This window comes from Toxorhynchites rutilus, chromosome 2, assembly GCF_029784135.1.
Source record: "Toxorhynchites rutilus septentrionalis strain SRP chromosome 2, ASM2978413v1, whole genome shotgun sequence".
NCBI lineage: Eukaryota > Metazoa > Arthropoda > Insecta > Diptera > Culicidae > Toxorhynchites > Toxorhynchites rutilus.
This window is the reverse complement of record NC_073745.1, coordinates 312,311,281-312,336,118: the sequence shown is the minus strand read 5'-3', so window position 1 is coordinate 312,336,118 and position 24,838 is coordinate 312,311,281. Positions and strand designations below refer to the sequence as shown.

The window sequence follows — 24,838 nt, the reverse complement described above, 5'->3', positions numbered from 1 at the left end:
TTGTTTATGAAGAACGCAAATTCAAAATGGTGCAATATATTTTTTTCAGAACTGCATCAATATGCGTATCAAATGAAAGGACTTGACTATTAGAACACAGTTATTCATGAAAAATGCAAATCCAAAATGGGTCCAGTCAGATTTCCATTATCTACAGTTAGTTGTTTCATTACATTTCCCACGATTTTATTTTAGTATCATGCCCTAGTCAATGACCTGGATTAATGAAGAAAGGGATGTGATAACTACTAACTGCTACTTGCCTAATTATTTTCTGGCTTTTAATACATCATCTGTATTATTATTATGTGTAATCATAATGAAACCGTTGAACATAAAACGTGTTTTTTACTGATTTATTTTTTTAGTTTTTAGTACATTATCTGAATAATTAGTATATTTCTCTACAATAAAACCATTCAACAATTTCTTTAACATGTTAGATTTGCATTTTTTCATAAATAACCGTGTTCTACTAGTCATTCTCTTTCGTTTGATACTCATATTGATGGGGTTTTGAAAATAATATGGCGCCATCTCGTAGTTTGGATTTCCATTTTTCATGACTAACTGTCTACTAGTCAATCCCTTTAATTTGATACCCATATTGATGGGGTTTAGAGAAAATATGTAATTCACCATTTTCTAGGGGCCGCCATCTTGGATTTACATTTTTCATCAATGTTCAATGTTCTGTGTTCTACTAGTCAAGCCTTTCCGTTTGATACCCATATTGATGAGATTTTGAGAAAATATGTGATCAGCCATTTTGTAGCAGTCGCCATCATGAATTTACATTTTTCATCAATACCTTTTTTTTTTCTCTATTATAGTGACTTTCAACACATTTCAGCTGGTTCGTCACTTATACTTCCATTTTTGGAAGAATGTCGGGAGTGAGAATTGAACTCGTGATCTCTGCGTGAGAGGTATGGATGTTACCACTACGCCAGATCGCCTCCTTCATCGATAACTGTCTTCTACTACTCAAGCCCTTTCGTTTGATATTCATATTGATGGGGTTCTGAGAGAATATGTAATCCGCCATTTTGTAGCGGCCGCCATCTTGGACTTACATTTTTTCATAAATTACTGTACAATAAATAAAAAAATACAATAAATAATTAAATTAATTAAAAACTTTTGTACCAAACGTGTTTCCATTTAGTCCCGCTACTTATGACGCACCCGTTAATAAGTTCTACAATAATGAATAAATAATTTCTCTCAAAAAAAAGCAAAGAAAACACGTGTTCGGAACCTAAAACAAAAGTGTCCGGATTAAAAATCACGACACGATGAAAGAAATTTCAAATTTTGAACAAATACAACATGATTTTGTGGAATTATGTGATTCATAACTTAGATGAAGTCCTTCTAATTCTATAGGAACGCTAATTTTTCATGCTATGATATGTCAATATTTTTTAATAGTTGAAGTTACATTCGTAAGCGCTTAAGCGTCCGGATTTTTACTATATGCGTTATAATATTACACCTCATCTTAAAATGAAGTTGGAAAGTGTTTTCTAATAATGAAAAGGAGAACATAAACATGAATCTATATTCTTCTCGGTCTGGACCGTATATGTGGAAAAGTATGCGAAAAGCTTTTGTGCGTGCTTGTGTGCAATGTGTCTCTTGTTTCGCTCGCTCATACTGATCTTAGATTACTATACCATTATTCAAATGTTATATCAGTATTTGAGAGTAGTACATTTTTTGTTATTAAAGGCTCATTTGATGTAATAAATCGGAATGTCAAGACATGTACTAAAAATAAACTTGGGGTTTACGTAACTCCGTTAGAAACAGAAATAGAAATTGAATTGCATTTTGACTGAGTCTTCAAGTGGCACACAATTTAATTGGTGATCAATACATGGATCGAATTGAACATTGTAATATAAGAGGGGCTTAGAATGAAAGGGGTGTAAGTGATTTGACCGATTTCTCTACATCGACTCTCTCTTCTGGTCATAACATAGCTGCAAATACATTCCCAGTTGTATTTGACAATGTGGAAGATAGGTCAGAACCTCATCTATCGGATTCTATAGCCAACATAAATTGGAACGTTTTTGCAGTTGAGTTATTAACTTAATAAAAAGTTGATGAAGAGAAATCGATCAAGTAACTTACACCCTTTGCATTCTAAGGCCCTCATATGAAATGTGTTCGTCTAGACCTAAACTTTCTAGAAACGATCGCTACTGATGACGAGAGGTAATGTTTAGAAAATTCTCCGACCACTTTCTATAGCCTACATATTTCATGCGTAATTTTGGAATTGGGTTTTAAATTGAGCTTATTGTTCTGAGACATGTTAAAATAAATGAACTTAAGAATTCTCTCTCTTCCAACTTCCGATTATTTTCTCTGGATTTAGATCGGAATTGTGCACTGGCCATTTAAGGTAAACTATTTTCTGGTTATCAATCTTTGAGTTTGTAACTGATGTAAATCCTGACGTTATCTTATTGGAATACGAACTTTTTGGGGGCGGTACATAGCTCTCAAGGGAATCAAGCCGTTTTTCATAACCTGAATGTAATTTGACAAGTTCGAGATGTAAACGCAAAATCAATCTTGCCTGTATAACAGCGTTCCATTAAAGATCCTCCTCCAAAATTAAACATAGAGATTTAGAGAGTTCGCTCTTTTGTATGATTGTGGGAAAACTACACTGACCAGAGGTTTGAATCTTTCGTAGTTAATTTGTCTTTATCCTTGAAAAAAAACCGCTAATCTTTTTTTTTTGTTTCCATCGTCAATAACGACATTTTCAAATCTATGTTTTTTTGTTTGAGTAAACCAAAATTTAAATCACGAGTTTTTGGGTGAAAAACCATTAACAACTTTGAGTAGAATTGAGATGTGCTCCCGTGGCCGAGTGGTTAGCGTCCCACATTATCATGCCGGGGGTTCGGGTTCGATTCCCGTTCTGGCCGGGTGATTTTTCGTCAAACAAATTTCGTCCGACTTGCACTGTGGTCACGCGTATTCTAGAGCTTGCCACTCCAGAATACATTCAAGGCGTGTTTTCCGGCATAGAAATCTCAACTAAAGTACTACTAATAAAAATGACGCAAGCAATACCTATGTTGAGAAGGCCAAAGTTCCACTGGGAACGTTAGTGCCATCCAAGAAGAAGAAGAAGAAGAATGGAGATATTGATAAGTTCTGCATCGCAAATCTGTATTATTATTATTATGTTTAATCACAATAAAACCGTTTAACTTAAAAAGTTTTTTTTTACTTTTTTAAGTATTCATGAGAGGAAATTTGCAACGGGAAATGTATCTAAAGAATGTTGAACTCATTGGATTAATCTTTGGAGTAAGTGTTTCATATTGGAACATAAAAAATTTGAATGGTTAATACTTCGAATTTCTTGTTACTTTTTTGACAATTTTTTTACTTGTACAAAATAATTCTCCAAAGGTATCCCATACATCGTAGTTAATAAAATCCAGGAAAGCAATTGAAACGTCCGGAGGGATACATTTTTAGGAATGCATTAACGAAATGAATTACGCAGTCACGGTCGCAAAAGAAATCCAGAAAGGAGAAAAAACCTTTCTGATGCTGACGCTGATAAAACAAATGCTTTACCCGGAAACAGTGCCCCTTCAAAAGATCCATTACGGTGCTTGACATTTTCCATTTGCGGTGTACTTTTCAATGTTTCTTGGTTTTTACAATCTGACCTTTGCCAGACGGCATTGTTGCTGGCCAAAGTGGATTCCCCGTGGCAAACGCTGAATGGAGGGCTGCCCACTGACAACGTGTCAAATGCTTTGGCACCCGGACCGTTTTTCGGTCAACAATCAAATTAGTTTCCTAGGATCTGAATAGCAAAGGTACCGAAAAGGTTCTGGAAGGTTCACGGTAACAATTATTGAAGTTTCACCTTATTGCCTTTGTGATTGAGAATTTGTTATACAAATACAATTACATGTGCATACATCAAGTTTCAAATTCCTTCGAGTGAATCTTTTCGTTCAATGAACTCTGCCGCAATTCATCAGCTGGTTATCGGATCACGCTAGCAAATGTAGTCTCATATCCCCAGCAAGCAATGTGATCTTTTTTTGCCAATCTCATCATCCATCCAATGGGGAGATACACACCGAACCTGTTGACCCATATGTCTTCTGTTGTATCAATTTGCACATCGTTTACACAACACGACGAGTAACAAATAATCCTCTTACCTACCTGCATACCGTACAAATATGCTCTCACAAAAAAGACATTCCACTCCACTCCCTCTGGGCAGAGAAGTGTATGTGTGCATGTTTTTTGTTGTTGTATCTACTCTAAGATGCACTTTTCATCAACAACTAACCACAATGCTGCCACCCCACCTCGCTTAGCCGCCGGCATCATAAACGACTTTCCCTTCGTGCCCCCGAAAGCATGTGCTCAACCGAAAAGTACCCAACAGCATCACATTTAGCGGGATGATTGATGAGCATCAGTCCGGTATTCCGATCTTCTTCGCCCTCCGTTCGCTCGTCGGACAGCTGTAATTGTTGACGTGACTCATAACAATCGAGGTTGAGCTGGTTGGATCGTAAAATATTATTTTTTTTATATAAAAAATGGTACGTATGATGGATTTGGTTCACAAGTAGCATAATGCATTCGGGAGTTGATGCGTTGTCGACAGCTGCAATTCGCAATCTATTGTTGTGAACTGATTCTCACCGTCATCCGGCTGTTAATCGGATGAAAAATTTGAAATCGAATCAACAGTGTCCGTCGGATGTTGTACTGTAACCGCGACAGTGGAAAATGCGGTCTCCGATGCACCGTTTTTCCATTATTTCTGGTCAATGAACCCGGCAGTCGAGGAGGGGGCCATTAGCAAATGTGGCAGTTTGTAATAAGAGAAAAAGTGAGAAATGATTGCCTTAGGTACACAAAAACACGGGCCATCGCAAATTGCAAGTGGCAGGTTGATAAATCATCGACAAAAACGGCACATACAACAAAGATTCGTAGAGTTTTTTTTTGGCCAAGTTATTGAAAAATCTTGCAAACGCGAAATGAGGGCCTTCGGTTGCCAAAAAATGACCAACAAATATTCATAACACAATCACGCTTCGTTTTATTGGTTCTGTAGAATACAATGGCGGTGCCGAGATGATGAATGCAAACTGCAAGTGGTCTCTTCCAGGAAACAATGCAATTTAAAATAGCCGAATATGAGTCGGTCTCGCCTTAAAAGGTGCGGCCATTAGTCATCCCACAAAGGTGTCTGCTAATGATAACTGACAACTGGTATGATTGAGTTCGCATTCCTCGAAGTTGATCCGGTTTGTTCGGGGGTATTGTATAAATCAGTTGATGAAAAAAAAAGGATGTGTGCTTCTGACATTGATGAGGAAAAATACTATCATACGAGAATGTACATCCGAACCCGCAAGGTATGTGCTTCTAGATATACTGGGACATTTACAGCCACGAGATATGATCTGCGCAAATGTGGCACATACACACATAATCTTGGGGTTTGGAAACGAACCTGGAAGGTGAATGTAATATTCAAACATTCAAACACTCCTGATTGAAGCCCGTTGTCAATTAGCAGCACATCAAGCTAGCGCAAATTATTCTTCTATCAAGTCTCAATGCCCCTATCCTACTTCACAATGGGGATTTGCTTGGCTCATAAGCTTTAAAAATAATAGAAACATTGTATCCGAGAGCTTGTTCATTAAACTATTAACCCTCCTGTACTCGCGTGCAAAATCATAACACGTATACTCGCGCACGGTGTCACAGACCGAATATTGAACTTCTCTGTAATGTTGCCAATGTGTATTTTTCAGGCTTTATTGGCATTTATTTGAAGAAAAGGGTATGATTGAATGAAAAAATTCCAAAAAATATGTTTTCTTCATTTTTATTATGTTTTAATAGTCATCTAATTCAGCCTTCTCAAAACAGAGTAATTTTTGATACTCCAACACAAATAACGAAATTCGAATTTTCCACTGTTTATAATTAAAAGTAAGCAGCTGAATATAATTCATGGAAGTATAAAGAGCTATAAAACAACATAAAAACGTATTAATCGATTGTGGTTTCATTGAAGTAAGAATCAGAACATAGCATAACTGCATGCTCGAAACAAACATATTTTTTACATTTCCTGCAGTTGTTTCGTATTTTTCGGGTCTTTTATCAAAGAGAAGAATATATAACGACCTTCTAGATAATTACCAGATGATAAAGGTTCTGGAATATAAAGTTTGCATATTTCTAATATTCTTTGTCTCTGTATTCTTGGTAAACTATTTGTGCTGGTGAAGCTGTGAATTATCTCCGATCAATTGTGTGATACAACGCTACAGACTTCCACACTCATTTTTCCGATCGAAGCGCCTCTGCAGGAGAATAGCGGAAAGTGCTGTTTATAGAGTCATACCTACTGCCTACATCTCGGAGCATCCACATATTTCCAAACATACCGTCACATTACGCTAACGTGCACAGTTATGGAGAAGAAATGCGGAAACTGCGGTGAGGATGTCACCGGCATCGAACCTGCTGTATGCGGGCTCTGTAGTGCATTCTATCACGTTGGAAGAGAATGCTCAGGGGTGTCCCGTACGGAGATGAGCAATTTGTTTTCCAAGGGAGTCGCTATCTGGATTTGTCCATCCTGCAGACCAAATTTCGACGGCAATCGCGTTCGTAATTTGTTGAAAACACAGGCAGCGTGTTCATGTAGTCATTTGCAATCTCAAATTGCTCAACTGACAAAGCTTGTGCAAGAATTGGCATCGAAAGTTGAAAGTCATTGCAGTCATCCGTCGGTGGTACTTCCTGGTTCAAATATTGAATCTTCTGGTAGTGTATTTTCGAAAAAGGGGATCGATAATGGCAGTGACTCCAGACGTCTATACGTGAAAGACAAAGTCATTGCTCCTCCACCGATGAAAGGCACTAAATCAGTCGACACAAATCTAATTGCGAACAATGCTATTTCCGAACCAAAATTCTGGTTGTACCTCACAGGATTTCGCCCTCTTGTTACCACCGAGCAAATTTAAATATTCGTGAAGAACGCCCTGGAATCAACCGATGAAGTGAACGTGGTAAAACTGATCACCAAGGATGCTGACCTATCTAGGCTCAACTTTGTATCGTTCAAAGTTGGATTGCGTCCTGAGTTGAAGGATAGAGCTTTATCACCTACAAGTTGGTCGTCCGGTGTCTGATTTAGAGAATTTGAAGAGTCTGGATAAAAAAACCGGTAAACGCAAGAACAACAGAACGAAGGGAGAATGCAGCATGGAATCCGGGGCGCACTACACGAAGCATTCTGGAAACCCCCAATTCCCTCAGCACAGTCGAGCATTTCCTGTCAGCAACCAGCTGTCGCCCCCGTCCTGTGTCTGAGAGGGAAGAGGGGGTCTTCCAACTTGCTAATTCAGGCAAGTACAAACACAATACAGCCGTTTCGTTTCCTGATACGCCCGTTGATTCTAGCTTCAACTTCATATATTACGCCGTCAGCCATCATTTCACTACTGGGACGCAAGCCTGCAAGCTCTATGGAAGCTTCTAATCCCCTCGCCACAGTCGCGTTATTCCCGCCAGCGTCCTGCAGTCGTCCCAGACCTGTGTGTGAGAGTGGAGAGGGAGACTTCCAACCCGCCATTGCAGGCAAGTGTAAATATGTATGCGATCAGAATAGTTCGCTTCCTGTGTTGTCTACTGCTTCCAGCACTGATCCTGATCGTCCGATGTCACTCTACTATCAAAATGTCAGGGGCTTACGGACCAAAATTCCGCAATAACGTTTACTACTAACGAGTTGTGATTATGACGTGCTCATTTTCACGGAAACATGGCTCCGTGCTGACATTGGTAGTGCTGAAATTTCCAGCGAATACACGTTCTTCCGATGCGACCGAAACGAATCAACCAGCCAACATTCACGTGGTGGAGGAGTGTTGGTAGCGATAAGAAATCACCTTAACTGTGAATCTGTGTTTTTGACACATTGTGACATGCTGGAGCAGGTAGCAGTTTGTATCAGTCTACATGGGCGATCCCTCTACATTGTTGCTATTTACCTACCGCCAAATTCTAGCCCCGAACTTTATTCCGCACACGTAAACGCCATTCAGTGTATCATAAACCACGCTACTTTAACGGATATAATTATATCAGTAGGAGACTTCAATCTTCCTAACTTGAAATGGCAGTTCGATGAGGCTACAAACGGTTATATTCCGTAACCTCCGTACATGAACAAATTCTTGTGGAAACAATGTTCACTATTAGTTTGCGTCAAATTAACAGTTTCGTTAATTGTAATGGTAGATTACTGGACCTGGCATTCGTCAATTTACCAGAGCATCTGGACCTGGTACTTCCTCCGTCTTCACTGCTACCGGTAGACAATCATCATGTGCCGCTTATTTTATTAATCGACAAGTGCTGTGACGCGTCTCCTCTTCAAGACGTCCGAGACGGTAAGCGCAATTTCAACTTTCGGACAAGTGACACACAACAACAACACAGAAGCAGCAGACCTCTTCGCTACGTTCTTTGAAAGTGTATTCAGCAAAGGATCCCCGGTACAACGCCATGATTGTTACGCTCATCTGCCGTCTTATGATATCGACCTTCCTGATCATTTTTCCACATCCGAAGTTCTAAAGGCTCTTGAGGATCTAGACGTTAAGAAAGGTTCTGGTTCGGATGGCTTTCCGCCATTGCTCTTGAAGAAATGTAGTGCTACACTAGCAGCACCAATTTCGTATATATTCAATCGCTTACTACAAGATCGGATATTTCCATCGGCATGGAAAATGGCAATCATTGTACCAATCCACAAAACTTGCAACTGTAACCGCGTTTCAAACTATCGAGGTGTTTCTTTACTTTGCAGCCTCAGCAAAGTTTTTGAAAAATTGGTGCACAACGTTCTCTATAACGCAGTCTCGCCATTCATCTCTGAAAACCAACATGGTTTTATGAAGCACCGGTCAACAACTACAAACTTGATGTGTTACGTATCCACCCTGACTCGCGAGATGGAATCAAGAACACAGATTGACTCTATATATATATATATCGATTTTGCTAAAGCATTCGATACTATACCACACATCCTCGTTGTTGACAAAATGAAGCGCATGGGCTTCCCGGGATGGATCACGGAGTGGATTCATTCGTACTTGACGGATCGCTCCGCTTCTATAATGGTTAATTCTGCCTACTCTCGATCATTGTGCATTTCATCCGGCGTACCTCAAGGCAGTGTTCTTGGTCCGCTGATTTTCATCATCTTTGTGAACGACCTGGGAATCCTGCTGTCATCTTTCAACCTCTCTTTCGCGGATGATTTGAAACTATTTCGTATTGTCTCATCTTCCATGGACTTCGCAGCCTTACAGAACGATTTAAATGTGATAATAACATGGTGTGACAATAATGGTATGCGGGTTAATAGTGACAAATGTGAGGTGATAACCTTCACTCGTGGCACTAATCCGCTCAATTGTCGATACTTGCTGGGGCTTGATCCTGCTGAACGAGTGCAGACAGTGTGTGATCTGGGCGTTAAATTCGATTCCAAGCTTAGTTTTAATGAGCACATAGGTACAATCACCGCCAAGGCATTTTCGGTATTGGGATTTATTCGTCGACATGCCTCTAGCTTCACTGATATTTATGCTCTCAAGACGTTGTATTGCTCGTTGGTACGTAGTATATTGGAATATGCCGCTCCGATTTGGTGTCCGTATCAGGTAACGCAAATTCTCGCGATTGAAAAGGTACAACAAGATGGCGCCAGTGGTTATGTGGTTAGCGTAACAGCCTCACAATCCGATCGGCCTGGGTTCAATCCCAGCTGGCGTCGTTGGGATTTTTTGAGGCGAAAAATCTCTGGTTACGTCTTCCTTCGGAGGGGAAGTAAAAGAAGTTGGCCCGGCTCATGAGTTGTTGAGTCTGATAGGTAGGAACAGGTGGAGTCGCCTCCCTGATGTCGGTGATTGGCACTGAAGTGGCGGAAATAGGCCGACGAAAAAAAAGCAAAAAAAAAAGGTACAACATTTTTTTTATTAGATTTGCTTTGCGGGAGCTTCCATGGAGGGATCCAGAGAATCTACCACATTATTCAGATCGATGTCAGCTTATTAGTTTAGAGACTTTTTTCTGCCAGACGTACAAATCAGCGACGATTGTTCGTATTCGACTTAGTGCAAGGTAATATTGATTGTCCCGCCCTGCTCGAACGAATTCCGTTTTACGTTCCTCCCAGACGACTACGTTACTCGCCGTTATTGGCTATCCCTTCCCACAGAACTAACTACGGTCATAATAGTCCTTTCGACTCGTGTCTTCGCGTATTCAATGAAGTAGGGGAAGATTTTGATCTAACAATGTCGAAACATGAATTTATTAGTAGAATTAGGAGATAAAATAAGAAATATTCAATCAGTCTGTACGAAATAAGCGAAGACGGTGTAAATAAATAAATAAATAAATAAATAAATAAACTAGAAAGTGATGCCTTTATAAAAAAATATACCCGAAACTGTAACTGTTAAAAATAACCATAAGCCACCGATTAGTTTATAATTTACTGTTTACAATTATTCCACAAGTAAAATTCTTTCACAAGTGTGTATGACCATTATATTTAGCGAATAACTATACGAAAGTCAAACATTTATATTTTGCTTTCGAACGTATGAATCTAACGACGAATATATCGACGAATAGCTAATATATGGATCCGTTCAAACCAGTTACAAAAGGGACTGAAATCAAATAAGAATAGTCCGGTAATGATCTTATGCATTATATGCAATAAATATTCTACGTCACCAACATTAATTTATACATTTCATTCCTTTGTACCAACACATGCGATACGCTAAACGATGACGAACAACGAATAACGAAGCTAGAGAGAATCGCAAAGTCGTAGTGTTGATATTTTCTGAGAAATGAACGAATTATTGATTTCTCGGTCTGACAGACCAATGCGCAAGTATAGGAGTGTTCGAAAGCTGTTCGAAAAATCGAAAAAAATTTTGATCTTTTTCCATGTCTTTGGAAAGGTAAAGTTTTCTGCAATAAATGATATCTGCCACATTTAACATAAATTTTAATGTGATTTCGTGTGACTTTATTACATTACGTTAAATTCGGCTTAATACAAAATATACAACCATTCCATGCCAAACCGATATAGTGGCTCGCCGATTTTCGCGAAAAGTGGTAGTTTTGTTCATTATGCACATTATTAGACCCGAATTTTGACGTAGGACTACGTCTAACCTTTCAATATAGGGCCCATTTCAATATGTTGGTGTGAAAAAGTGTTCAGTTTTTGAACGTCAATACCTCATCAATTAATGAATGGATTTTGGTTCCAAATACACACATTGATGTGTATGTATACACATATACACACATGTATGTATGCCGGGGATGTATGCGGTATGATACCGTAAGAGTGAGAGACAGGAGTTTCAATGGGATGTATTTGTTTTTCGCTGTATAGGGGAGAGGGAGGCAAGTTGGCGACGTTAAGCTTTGGCGAGCCCTGGATTTTGGAATTATTTTTTTTAAATGTTGATGCTGATTCATATAGCCTGAAGTGTTTTCTATCATACTATCTATTGAATGGGCAAAAAAACAAAACAAAAACTTATCCACCCAAAAGCTTTGCGCAAAAAGCGTCGAATTCGCCACGTGGAGGCAAGATGGCGAATGCCTGGATGCAAGTTGGCGAATATGGTTTGGTCACCTAAAAATCAACAAAATGTAATAACAATTATTTATTTATCCTTGGTTGGAACAGTGGAAATGCCATTTTCATCAACATTGTAAATGTCACACGCAGGAAAACGATACTGAGCTCGTATATCTCCCAAAGTTCGAAAAAATAAGTCACAATTTTCTTTATTGAACGCCATTAATCGAGCCGCTGAGGTATTTTCTGGCTTTCTCAAAGATAGCTTATGAGCCTTCATAAACATTTCAACCCATGTCCGTCCAGCGCATGTTCCTTTGAAAGGGTGCTCTATGTAATTTTTAACCGCAAAACTCGCTGAATGTGACTTTAAAGCGGCCTTTATTGGACGACGTATCCTGAAATTGATACAGATTTAATATTTCTTGCATAAACAACATGGAAACGCAAATGCTGAATTGAAAATCTAACTTCCTATCTGAATATTTTTGTCGATAGCGTCTCAAAGTTGGTTCTGGCACACCGAACTGTTTTGAAGCACCCAGAACAAACAAACATTCTTCTATAGCTTTCATAACATTCTCCAATCTGGTATCCTATCATTGGTCTCTTTTTCGCTTATAAGTTCTAACCATCTGCAATAAAAAAACAAAAATTAACAAAATGTTGCACTTGCCCCCAAGCGACTTTTTCAATAAAAAAAAATTTAGCTGAAAAAAATCATTATTGAAAATCGCCGGAACCAAACAGATTATGTACAATAAAGTAGCTTTATCTTGTATAAAATTATTTTTAAATTTTAACTTTCCTCATAAAGTGGATAATGAAATTTGAAAAAACGGAAAAAATAACAAAATCACAATTTTTCTCATTTTTATTTTTCCCTTTTTTTGTGATAACGTTTCCGGCAGAGTTATCAAGTACAAAGTTTCGCCTTGTTATGATGCATCTTCAATAAAAAAAAGTAGGTGGCGCTACCTTCATTACAACGGGTCAAATTACCGATTCGTCATATTGCCTCCCTCGCCAACTTGCCACCTTTTCCCCTACATGGCTTTGAACTAGAGGGCGCTTTATTTATTATATTTGTTCTTGAAAGGTTTGTTCACATAACTTATCCAAAAATCAGAGAGGCTTTTTATTTTGTTTTTGAGTAATGATTTTTTCAAAGTTATTATTTATTCTTGAAAACAGTGGAAAAAGTTGATCTTTCGGTCCACCTTGAAAAGGAAATGGGAACCCTAATAAAAAAATAAAATAATTCGAGTCTAATGTTTTGCAATAATCATCTTCTTCTTTCTTCTTAAATGGCACCAACGTTCCTAGAGGAACTTCGCCGTCTCAACGTAATATTCACTTGCGTCATTTTTACTAGTACTTAGTTGAGATTTCTATGCCAAATAACACGCCTTGAATGCATTCTGAGTGGCAAGCTCTAGAATACGCGTGACCACAGTGCAAGTCGAAGGAAAGTTCTTTTACGAAAAATTCCCCCGACCAGAACGGGAATCGAACCCGAACCCCCGGCATGTTAGGTTTTGACGCTAACCACTCGGCCACGGGAGCACAAATCATCAAAACTACATTTTTTCACGAAAATCTGAGAACCACTATATTGGTTTGGCATGGAATGGCTTTATATGTGGAAGCTGTTTTTAGTTTAAATTGCAATAACAAAACATAACAAAACACAAAAATATGTAAAACTTTCTACAGTATCACTTTGATAAAATATCACACATGTAGGACAAAAACCATTCGGCTGAACCTCCTGCAAGAAAAAAAATTGTAGCAGGTTGTATCTAGAACACGACTGCATATTTTCGACGTAGAACTGCGTAATTATATTATGCAATCCACTTGTTTACCACTTCGCATAATATTTCAGAATGCATCTAAATTTTTGTAATAGATAATATTCTTCGTTACAAATAAATTTGATAAACGTCCCTTTGCGTTTGATATGAAGCCTAGAACTACCAAGATATCTCAACGGAAGAATTATCAAACGATCATTGTATTTTACATCTCCCTCTGAAATTATTGCACATCTCATGTTTACGTAGTTTTCGAACCGCGAAAGTTCCTTCACCTCTGGTATCTAAAATGAACGATTTTCCCAGGCTTCTCAGTTTAAAAGTATGTTTTAAGGAAACATATTCTGGTCTACAAAACGACAAGTGAATACAAAGATACTCAATATCTAAAATGTACCCCCGATTTGCATGTAATTGCAAAGCGAATTCCTCCAGGCACATTAATTTTGAAGTCCGTGTTAGGGAAACACAGCTCAGTGGGAAAAAATACCCCCAACTTGCATGTTTTGACAAAGCGGATTCCCCCAGGCATATTGATTTTGAAGTCCGTGTTGGGGAAACCGTAAATCGGGCCAATCAAAACATGGCAGTTAGGGTGTTTAGATAACGCTTAACATTTTACAGTACGCACCTTCTCCCGACTCATGTCCAATCACTGTTCGTTAGACGCGCTACTCTTTCGTTTCAATCTGGCCGGCAGCAATATCTGCGTTTGTGGCCGAGGTTACCACGGCATTGAACACGTTGTTTGGTCGTGTGAGGTGTATCTTGTTGCCAGATCGAATTTAGAGAACTCCCTTCGGGCTAGAGGAAGGCAGCCCAATGTGCCGGTGAGAGATGTGTTGGCTCGGTTAGACCTTGATTACATGTCCCAAATATATGTTTTCCTTAAATCTATCGATGTTCGTGTGTGATTATCCTTATATCCTTATACCCTCCATTTCTTCCTTTGTGAGTAATTGGTCTGCTTGCTATAAACAGGAGAATGAAATGTAAATTCACAACACATGTACGAATATATTTAAGAATTGAGTGTGTATGATTATCAACATTGTAATAATTTCCTTATACCCCATCCTTTTCCTGAGAAAAATATGTCACCCTTTTAATCTCGAGTCCACCGCGAGTAATCGGTTTCCCACATTACTAACCATAGATTTAAGAAAATTGTTCCTATATATAGTTTTAAAAATATATTTAAGATTTCGGCTCCTTTGAGCCTGTAAAAATAAACGAATTTATAAAAAAAAAATCAATGAAAAATTCAAAGCGATCGGCCGATTTACATGTCAATAATTGGCAACCTTGCCATTTCGACTAACAACCTTGAAAATTCGTGTTGGAATACTATTTAGCAAATTCTGCTGAACGGATTTCTCGGTATTCGATATTCCATTTTTCGGAAATTGCGACCTTGAGCTCTTCAATCGTGGTGTACCGTTTTTCCTCAGTGTATATTCTGCGTACAAGGATCCCCCCCTAAGATTTTGAATAGGATTCAAGTCTGGAGAGCGAGCCGGCCAGTCCATAAAATTAAGTTTTTGGTCCTTAATCCATTGCTTAGTTTACTTGCTGGTATGAATAGTAGCATTGTTTTGCTGGAATGTGATTTGTTTGTGACGATATCCACGCAAAAACGGTAGGAGAGAAGATTCCAGAACATGTATGTAATCCTTGAATGATGTGAAAGCTATCTTGAGCTTTCCGGTTGCATAGAATCTCGCCTAAGCCATCGCCTCCATCGAAATTCCGGCTTGAAAAATACTGTTCCTTTTTCCGTAAATCACGCCATTACCCGTTGAAAGCATGAAGACCATCCAAATTGAACTTTTTTTTCGTCAGTGAAGATAGCCTATACATTGAAGAACTTTTCGTTATGGTTTATAGCTAACTGTATTTTTTTGGAAACATTCTTTATCACAACATACCATGTCCCACCGTCGGTTCATGTAAGCTTTGGCAAAACTCAGACGTCTTCCGATGTGAGATGGTGTAAGATGAGAAGCTTTAACCTTTTAAACCCTGTTTATGTGAGGATTTTTATGAAAATTTAACGAATTGTCACCCGAGTAGTAAAAAAGTTGAAATATTGCTTTATTTGCATACGCGATTTTGAGGTATTCGAAGCTGTTCTATCTATTTCCCGCTTATCCCGGTCAGAGAGCTTCGATAAACGTGGGACTCTCTCCTTCTTACCGTATCCTTGAGGATTTGCCAAACAATTGAGCACTACTGGATGGGATCGCCCAATCCGACGAGCAATTTCTCTGATATCAACATTTTCTTGGTGAAATGCATCGATTTGTCTTTCTTCTCTCTCTGTGAGCATTTTTCCCTTCGGTATTTTCCAGATTTATTGATCGAAACAACTAAAACAACGGAAAATGTAACTGGTCTTAAGGTGAAGGTGGAAGCTAGCCACAAATGGCTGCTACAATGGCGCTCATTTCTTTCATCTCCCTCCCTCACCCCTCGCCAGAAAATCAATAATTTTGCGAAACAGTGTGAAGAAAATGATCGTTTTTGCACACTTCCCATCAAGTAATATCAACCAAACTTTAATCGATTACTCACAAGATATTAAATTTTCATCTGCTTTCGCACCGTATAGTGAAGAACGTCGGAAAACTCGAGCAAGTGCTCTGAAAGTTAAATTTTCGTTTTTCAATCTTCTGCAATGGTTTTGTTTGTATTGGTAAAAGCATCGTTATTTTTTCGACACTGATGCCAAACAACATCATCGAAACAGCTATAAAAACCACTCAATAAAATGTTATTCCGGAGTCATAGCGTCCCATGTCATGAAAATCAATAGAATAAAATTGTGTTGATATCAATACACTTATTATTTTCACGTTTAATGGGTCTATAATGTAAGTTTTAGCAACTTTAACATTGGGTAAGAAAATTGTATTGCAGAGCTCGGAACACTGCCACGGCTGCCTATGCTTTCAAAAACAGTAAACGGAAAAGTATTAAATTCAATCTAAATGCCTCGGCCAACGAAAAGAAGGGTTAAGGCTTTCCAACTTGAATATGTGAAAACAATACGATCAACGAAGGAAAATATTAAGGAATTATCAACATCGAGTTACTATGCGGAAGAACTTGTTAATACCAAAAGAGCCCCAATTCGCATGTGTTATAAATTTGCTCATGTTACACTCGCGTATAATCAGAATCATATGCAAATGCACCTTCTATATATATTTATATTTGCAATTGTTCATCGGAACATATCGTTCATACATTTTACTGTAGTATTGAATTGTTATTTGTTTTTTTTTTCAAATGTATTCAAAGACTCGTGTCAATGAAGCGCCACACAGTCTGATAAGTGAATTGATCTATTTACGTGTGCTTTGCTCTTCTCTCACAAACACTATTACCCCATTTTTACACGAGGGTTTACCTATACTACTACAATGGCTAGCTTCCACCTTCACCTTAAAGCAACTTGACAGTTGAAAAATACGAAAACATTCGTTTATGCTCAGCGCTTGCAAACACACATATGAAAATCATGCAGTGTATAGTGGTCACCAATACTTACACACTAAAGGGTGTGTCACATCAAATTGCATCACGAAAAAAACGCTGTAGAAATTCGCCCAGTAGACCGATCCTTTTGAAAATTTTAGACAGTAAAATAAAAACTATTAAACAACTTTTGGCATTTTCTTTTTATTCATACTTCGAGCCCAAGCCCGTATGCTCGCACCTGCCTCTTTACCTCGTCCATAAGGTTCTGTACAACGTCAGGTTGTAGTTTTTTTGAACAGAAATTCATTTTCTCTTGAAGTCCGCCTCCGATTTGACAACTTTTAGGTTCTTCTTTTAGGATTTGACAACTTTTAGGTTCTTGGATAATTTCTGCTTGCGAATCTCCTCCGGAACGCTGAATTTGTCCTCTGCGGAGAAGAACAACAGGCCCGGCAGCTGACGAAAGGTTTCGTCGTCCATTACCAGGCAATGCGGCTTCGTCAGCATTTCGGTGTACAGCTTCCGGGCTCGCGTCTTCCCCACCATGTTTTGCCTTTCGTCGCGGTTAGGAGCCTTCTGAACCTTGTATGTACGCAGGCCCTCCCGCTGCTTGGTCCGCTGGACGAATGAACTTGACAAATTCAGCTTATTGGCGACATCCCGGACCGAACTTCTCGGATCACGTCTAAACTGCTTAACTACGCGCTTGGGATCTTTTTCACTGACGGAGCATCCATTTTTGCCGTTCTTCACCTTCCGGTCGATGGTTAGGTTCTCGAAGTATCGTTTTAGTACTTTGCTGACCGTGGATTGGACGATTCCCAGCATCTTACCGATGTCCCGATGTGACAACTCCGGATTCTCGAAATGAGTGCACAGGATTAATTCACGACGCTCTTTTTCGTTCGACGACATTTTTCCAAATTTACGAAAAATTGACAGTGAAGCATGGCCAACGTGATCTATACACTCTTATCTGATTATAAGCGAAAGCTGAAGATATAATTCCTAAAAATTTAATTTCTACAGCGTTTTTTCCATGATGCAATTTGATGTGACACACCCTTTAGAATATAAATTGAAGCATTGTTTGTTTACAATGACATAAAGCAGCAAGATCATCACCTGGCCTTATAGAAGTTGGACAGAGTCTATGTAACACATCTTCAGAAAATGGTTTCTTGTAGTAATTTTATATTATTGATGAAGTTTTTGTTAGGAATTTTATAGAAAAATAGTTAAATAAGGTTCAAAGCATTGAAATAACATTAACACTCCTATACTCGCGCATAGGTCTCACAAACCGAGAAATCAATAATTCGTTCATTTCTCAGAAAACATCAACACTACGACTTTGCGATTCTCTCTAGCTTCGTTATTCGTCGTTGAGCATCGTTTAGCGTATCGTATGTGTTTGTACGAAGGGGACGTACAGGCAAACCATTTTTTGTGCGGGGGATAGGGACCGCACAAAAAAAGTCGCATAAAAAAAATCTAGCAAAACTTCACCAGCAGCTTTAAAAAATCGTGTTCGGTACACATTTTGAAAAAAACTTTTTTTGTGCGGTAGATAGGGACCGAATAAAAAAGTTTCCCCCAAGAAAATAACTCAAATCCACGCCGCTCACCGTTCAATTTCCTTTTGTTTCCCTGCTTTGCGATGGGACACTTTGCTTTTTCGGTTGCGCGTGGCTGTTTTATGCTTTCAGTTGCATGTCGGAGCTTGTTGCTGTTAGAAATCATGTCATGCAAAAACTTAGAAAAACTTAGAGCATTTGTTGAGAGGAGGAGAATGATTTCAGAAGTGGATAATTGAGACGCAAACATGCTTTTTTCGCACTGAAATGCATATAAACCATCGAAAAAAACTAAATGGACGATAACTTCGTCAAATATGCTTCTTTTCATGCACCGCACAAAAAAACCGCACAAGAACAGAAATTCGCACAAAAAAAATCCGCACAAAAACAGGTTTTACTGTATATCATTTTTTCACCACTTTCGGTCTGACACACCGACGCAAGTATAGGAGTAACTTTTTTGGACAAGTGACTTTTTTCCTTTTTTAGAATATTGTTCAATGAAATGTATAAATGGCGTAGTAACTAGTAATTAGTTATGTAATTAGTGGCGTAGAATGTTTATTGAATATAATGCATAAGTTTAATACCGGACTATTTTTATTCGATTTTAGTCATTTTTGTCACCGGATTGAACGGATTCTTATATTATTCGTCGATGTATTCGTCGTTAGATTCATACGAGTGAAAGCAAACTACAAATGACTTTCGTATAGTTATTCGCTAAATACAATGGTCACACATATACATACTTGTGAAAGAATTGTAAACTATTAACTAATCGGTGGCTTATGGTTATTTTTTACAGTTACAGTTTCGGGAATATTTTTTATAATATATGGGCTGAACAATATCGACTAGAAAACAAGTCGCAACAAGTTCCTAGGAACCATTTTATATCATCTTTTTTGTGCCCCATCAACAATACAGGCATTAAGTTTTTGTTTACCAAGAACACAGAGACAAAGAATATTAGAAATATGAAAACTTGAAATTCCAGAAACTTTATTATCTGGCAACGATCTAGAAGGTCGTTATTAAATATTCTCTTCTAAAAAGATCCAAAAAACACGCTACAACTGCATAAAATACAAAAAAATATGTTTGTCTCGAGCATGCAGTTATGGTATGTTCTGATTCTTGTACCAATGAAACCAAAATCGATTAGTACGTATTTATGTTATTCTATAACTCTTTATACTTTCATGAATTATATTCAGTTGCTTACTTTCAATCAATCATAAAAAAGTCGAATTTCGTTATTTGTGTTGGAGTATCAAAAATCACTCTGTTTTGAGGTGGCTGAATTAGGTGACAATTAAAACATAATGAAGATGAAGAAAACATGTTTTCTAGAGTTTCTTCATTCAATTATACCCTCTTCTTCAAATAAATACCAATATAGCCCAAAAAAGTACCCAAAAGCAATATTACAGAGAAATTCAACTTTCGGGCTGTGACACCGTGCGCGAGTATACGAGTTATGATTTTGCAAGCAAGTATAGGAGGGTTAAGTATAATGTTCATTCAAATTTCAACAATTTAGAACTGTCTTCTGTTCTTCCAATTTGTTAGGAAGTAAAATGCTTCACAAATACGGATGAATTATTTTGACGTTTGTTTCGCGTCAGACAGAACGGTAGATAAAAAAATTTAAATATTGAAAAATAGCATTTTCTGCAGAAGATGCAGGCCGCGGATGGGCGATTTTGGGGTATTCCAATGACTGTGAGAAATAATGTAGACATGCTCCCTTCCAAGGTGCGTTTGAGTAAAAACCACTATCAGCACAGGATAAACTTTTTTTCTTCGTAAAACAGCCTATAAACTGTTTGCGTAACGAATGTAGCAGCCTTACAAACGTCATTTATAACTGTCAGCCGCTTCTCTGGGGTGAATCGACCGTGAATCGAGTTCCTCTCCGGAATCACTCGACTGCGATCTAAATGGACTCTTCCTGGGTCTTCTCTTCTTGTTGTTCTTCCCGCCTTCTCGCCCACAATTTCTCTCACGCTGATGAATTGCGACACTTAACACATAATGATGCCCATAAACGGTTGGTTCGGTTGGTGTTTGCAGACAAACAGACAGCCAAACCAAACCAAACAGTCAATCAGTGCGGAAACCTTCGTGACCCTCGGGGGACCGCTTAATCTCAGCGCTCGCTACTCCCCGTAAAACACGTTCATTTTGTAGATACGACAGCCTCCGGTGAGAGTTCTCTATCAGAACGCGATACACACAGATTTCCCGATCGGAGCCCAAAGTACAACTCAAGCTAACGATGGTCAATTTTTCATGCCATGCTAATCTTGATCATTCAATCTGTGCACTCAGTCGCGCTCGCTTTGAGCTGGGCGTTGCTGCCGAGAATCGACAGCGACCGTTAATTGAAGAATCGAGTGCTGGGACCTGGACCATGTCCGAGGCTGACGTAGGTCGGATAAGATAAGGCCAACCCGAGCTGTTACACCGATTTTCTCGATTGGTCAACCAGACCTCTTTTCTAATCGCACAAAAAAATTAAAAGTCGAAGTGCAATGTTTTCTTTATCTACAAATTTTGTATTCAATCTGAGGTGGGTTTGACGCTAACGTCCACTAGTGGATGATAATTTTGAAATATTAGCTCTTGATCAAAGATAATTAAGACACATTGCTTCGACGCTACTGGCAATACGTAATTCTACGCTATGGTGACTGTTCACAGCCTCCAAAATACGCTCATCGTCATCGTCATCCAGTCATCGCTAGTGGCAAACGATGTTGCATCATAGCCACGAATATTTTAATCGCCAACCAAAGCGTAAACCCGATGACCTCCTGAATGGCAGAGTAATCCACAGCATAGAGTTAATGGTTCCAGATGAGGCGGAAAAATCAAAAACTCGTTTACGGTGCCGCGGTTTTGGGGTATACATTATTCACACACTCCCATCCCCACGATGGAAATCCTAACACCGCCACAAAACGGTCATTTAATTACAACGCGCGTTTTTCCGGTGCGATCGTCATTTCCAATAATCCCACGCGCTTTTTTTTTGTTCACATCCACACGCCACTGGTTTCAATGTATGTGGCCAAAGAGGATATAATCCGTGGGAGTGGGAGGCGTGTTATCCGTGCGTGTGCAAAACGTATGATAAATGTATAATTGGCCTTTCAGAGTTTTTTTTTATTTTCCATTACACAGAACGATTTTGAAAGCGGTTTTAATGGTGGGCACGACATATGTTCTCCACCACAATGGATGATAACACTGAGTTGAATGGAACTTTAGTTTTGCTATCTGTTCTTCTGTTTTAAGGTTTCTTTCAACAATAAATGATTGTAGTGGACGACTCTATTTCAGGTCGAGTTGTAATTTATTCACAATTTATCTCCATCCAACGAACGGACGAATGAACAAATTTAACAAACGTCTGTGCAATTTCACGTTTCATTGGATTTCGAATCGTGGACGTGTTGGGAAATGTTCTGCGATTAATGGATATGAAAAAAAAAAATAATGCTCTGATACTTTTTCGCAAACCTATTTCATATAAACCTTTCATTTTGATTTCCTGTTCATTTTCTCAATGGACTTTGAACTTTAATCAATGGATCGTGTTTGGTATTGTTTTCGTTGAACTCCCCAGACTTGTTCAAACAGTTTCGATACGGTTTTGAATATTAATTTATCTATCCGCCGAATACGTTACTGTCTTTTATGCCCAATACACAGGTTCTATAGGTCTTAGGGGTCCAATATTCAGAAATTCTTGATCCAAAGTCCATGAATCTCATTTCATGAATGATTGGATAATTGCTATTTCGATCGTAAGAGAAAATAACTGTTTTGATAAAACATTGACAATTTTTTTTATTAATCCGATTATTTTTACAGGCTCAGTTACATAAGTTAAATGGAGCCAAACTCTTAACTATATTTCAACTAGCATATATCAACATGTTGTTTCCTTAATTCTATGGTTAATGAAATAGGAAACCGATTACTCGCGGTCGACTCGAGTTTAGAAGGGTGACATATTTTCATTAGGAAAAGGATGGATGTAAGGAGATGTGTGTTTACACTCGCACTCACATTCACATTCACATTCACATTCTCATTCACACTGACACTTCACACTCAATTCTTAAAACTATCCTTACATTTAATATGTGTTTACAATTTAACTTATTCTAATGATAGTAGGAAGGGAACCGATAGCTCGCGAAGCACGAAAAGGAGGGGAAAAGGATGTATGAACAATCACACTCGAAGATCGATAGCTTTAAGGAAAACATATATTTGGGACATGTAATCAAGGTCTAACCGAGCCAACACATCTCTCACCGGCACATTGGGCTGCCTTCCTCCAGCCCGAAGGGAGTTTTCTAAATTCGATCTGGCGACAAGATACAACTCGCACGACCTAACAACGTGTTCGATGTCGTGGTAACCATGGCCACAACCGCAGAGATTGCTGTCGGCAAGATTAAAACGAAAAAGCAGCGCGTCTAACGAACAGTGATTGGACATGAGTCGGGAGAAGGTGCGAATAAAGTCCCGACTCAAGTCCAGACTTTTGAACCACGGATTGAGGCTAACCTTAGGGATAATTGAGTGGAGCCACCGGCCCAATTCATCTTCGTTCCATTTGCGTTGCCAGTTAACGATGGTATTTTTAAACATTGACAATTGTCAGTATATTGTTTTTTAGCTACGAAGCTCTTATATAGTAATTCATCAATAGAGTTGCAGCATATGTTCGTGCCTTAGTGATGAGGCTTGAATTGGTTTGTTTGGATCATCGATAGTAGCGTGTAGTTTGTGGAACATGCAATAAATTTTCTCCCAAAAGTGATGATTGATTTTATCCAGAATTCGATGATTTTTCAAATTTCGTCATCTTCCAAATTTGGTTTTTATCCTTTTATTTTTTTTCCTTACATTTTGCTTCTCATTTTATGTAGACAAATACATCTTGCGTATAATTTTTCAACTCTTTTTGACATTCATTGGAAAATAGAAAATACTTCTTATAAACAGTTCTCAAGAATATTTCTTTTTGCTCTATTCATCCGAATTAGGATTTGTGGATTTCTAGAGCCCGTACTCAGATAATCAGCTTATAAATTCCAGAACCAAATTATAAGATAGGTTTTCATTTGTAGATATTAAATAACATATTCTGAAATCAAGATTAGGATTACGGATACCGAACCAACATTTCAATATTATTGTTAACATTCTATTTTTAAATCCCATGTACGCGTCTGTAACTTATTTAGAGTTCACGTTGGGATTTGATAGATGGGTTCCAAAGATTAAAAATTCAGGTTATCCGATTTTGAAACACCAGATTTAAATTTTGCTTCAAGGTTCAGAGTCCTAAACAAAGTCTGAACATCAATTTGAAGACTACTTTCGGATAGGATCCAAATTTTCAGGTTCCGAGCTCAGATGTCATCCCTGGTTCAGATTCCAGACTCTAACCTTAGGTTTACAATCTTTATTTCAATGTTCCAGGTACATGTTCCAATGTTATAAATTTTAAATTATGTATACGATAAATATTGCACATATAAATATGACTGATTTTATTTTTAAAATGGGAGTTCAAATTCAGAAACTGTGTGTGAAACTAGTCGTAAATGAATTATTATTGACATCTGTCAAGTTTCATAGCAGTGTATGCACTAGCTCGAAACCTACGTCGAAGGCGATTTTCATCAACGGAATATTACGTATCCAAATCCTAATTTGAAGTTCCGGAGCATATTCGAGAAAAAAAAATCGAAATATACGTGGAAAATTTTTGATGTGATTTTGATTTTTTAGGGTTGTGTTGAGTTGTGATTTTTCAAAGTTAACCGGTGATCCAAAAAATCATATTTCCCGTTTTACCCAAAAATAACTTTATTCAAACTTTTTAAACTCAAAAACGAAAAAAAATTACTCTCTGATTTTTGGATATGTGGATATTTTGGATATTTTGGATATTTTGGATATTTTAGATATTTTGCATATTTTGGATATTTTGGATATTTTGGATATTTTGGATATTTTGAATATTTTGAATATTTTGGATATTTTGGATATTTTGGATATTTTGGATATTTTGGATATTTTGGATATTCGACATTCTTCCAAAAATGGAAGTAAAGTGACGAACCAGCCAAAAATTGTTTTTTTTTTATTAAATCGTTTATTTTTACAGGCTCAGTTACATAAGTTTA

General features: G+C 38.1%; 1 protein-coding gene across 12 annotated transcripts in view; it reads left to right on the top strand.

Annotated features, from left to right (window-relative positions):
• Positions 1–24,838, top strand: part of LOC129770678 (collagen alpha-1(XVIII) chain) — a 742,307-nt gene that overhangs the window by 167,874 nt on the left and 549,595 nt on the right. The window lies entirely within an intron of this gene.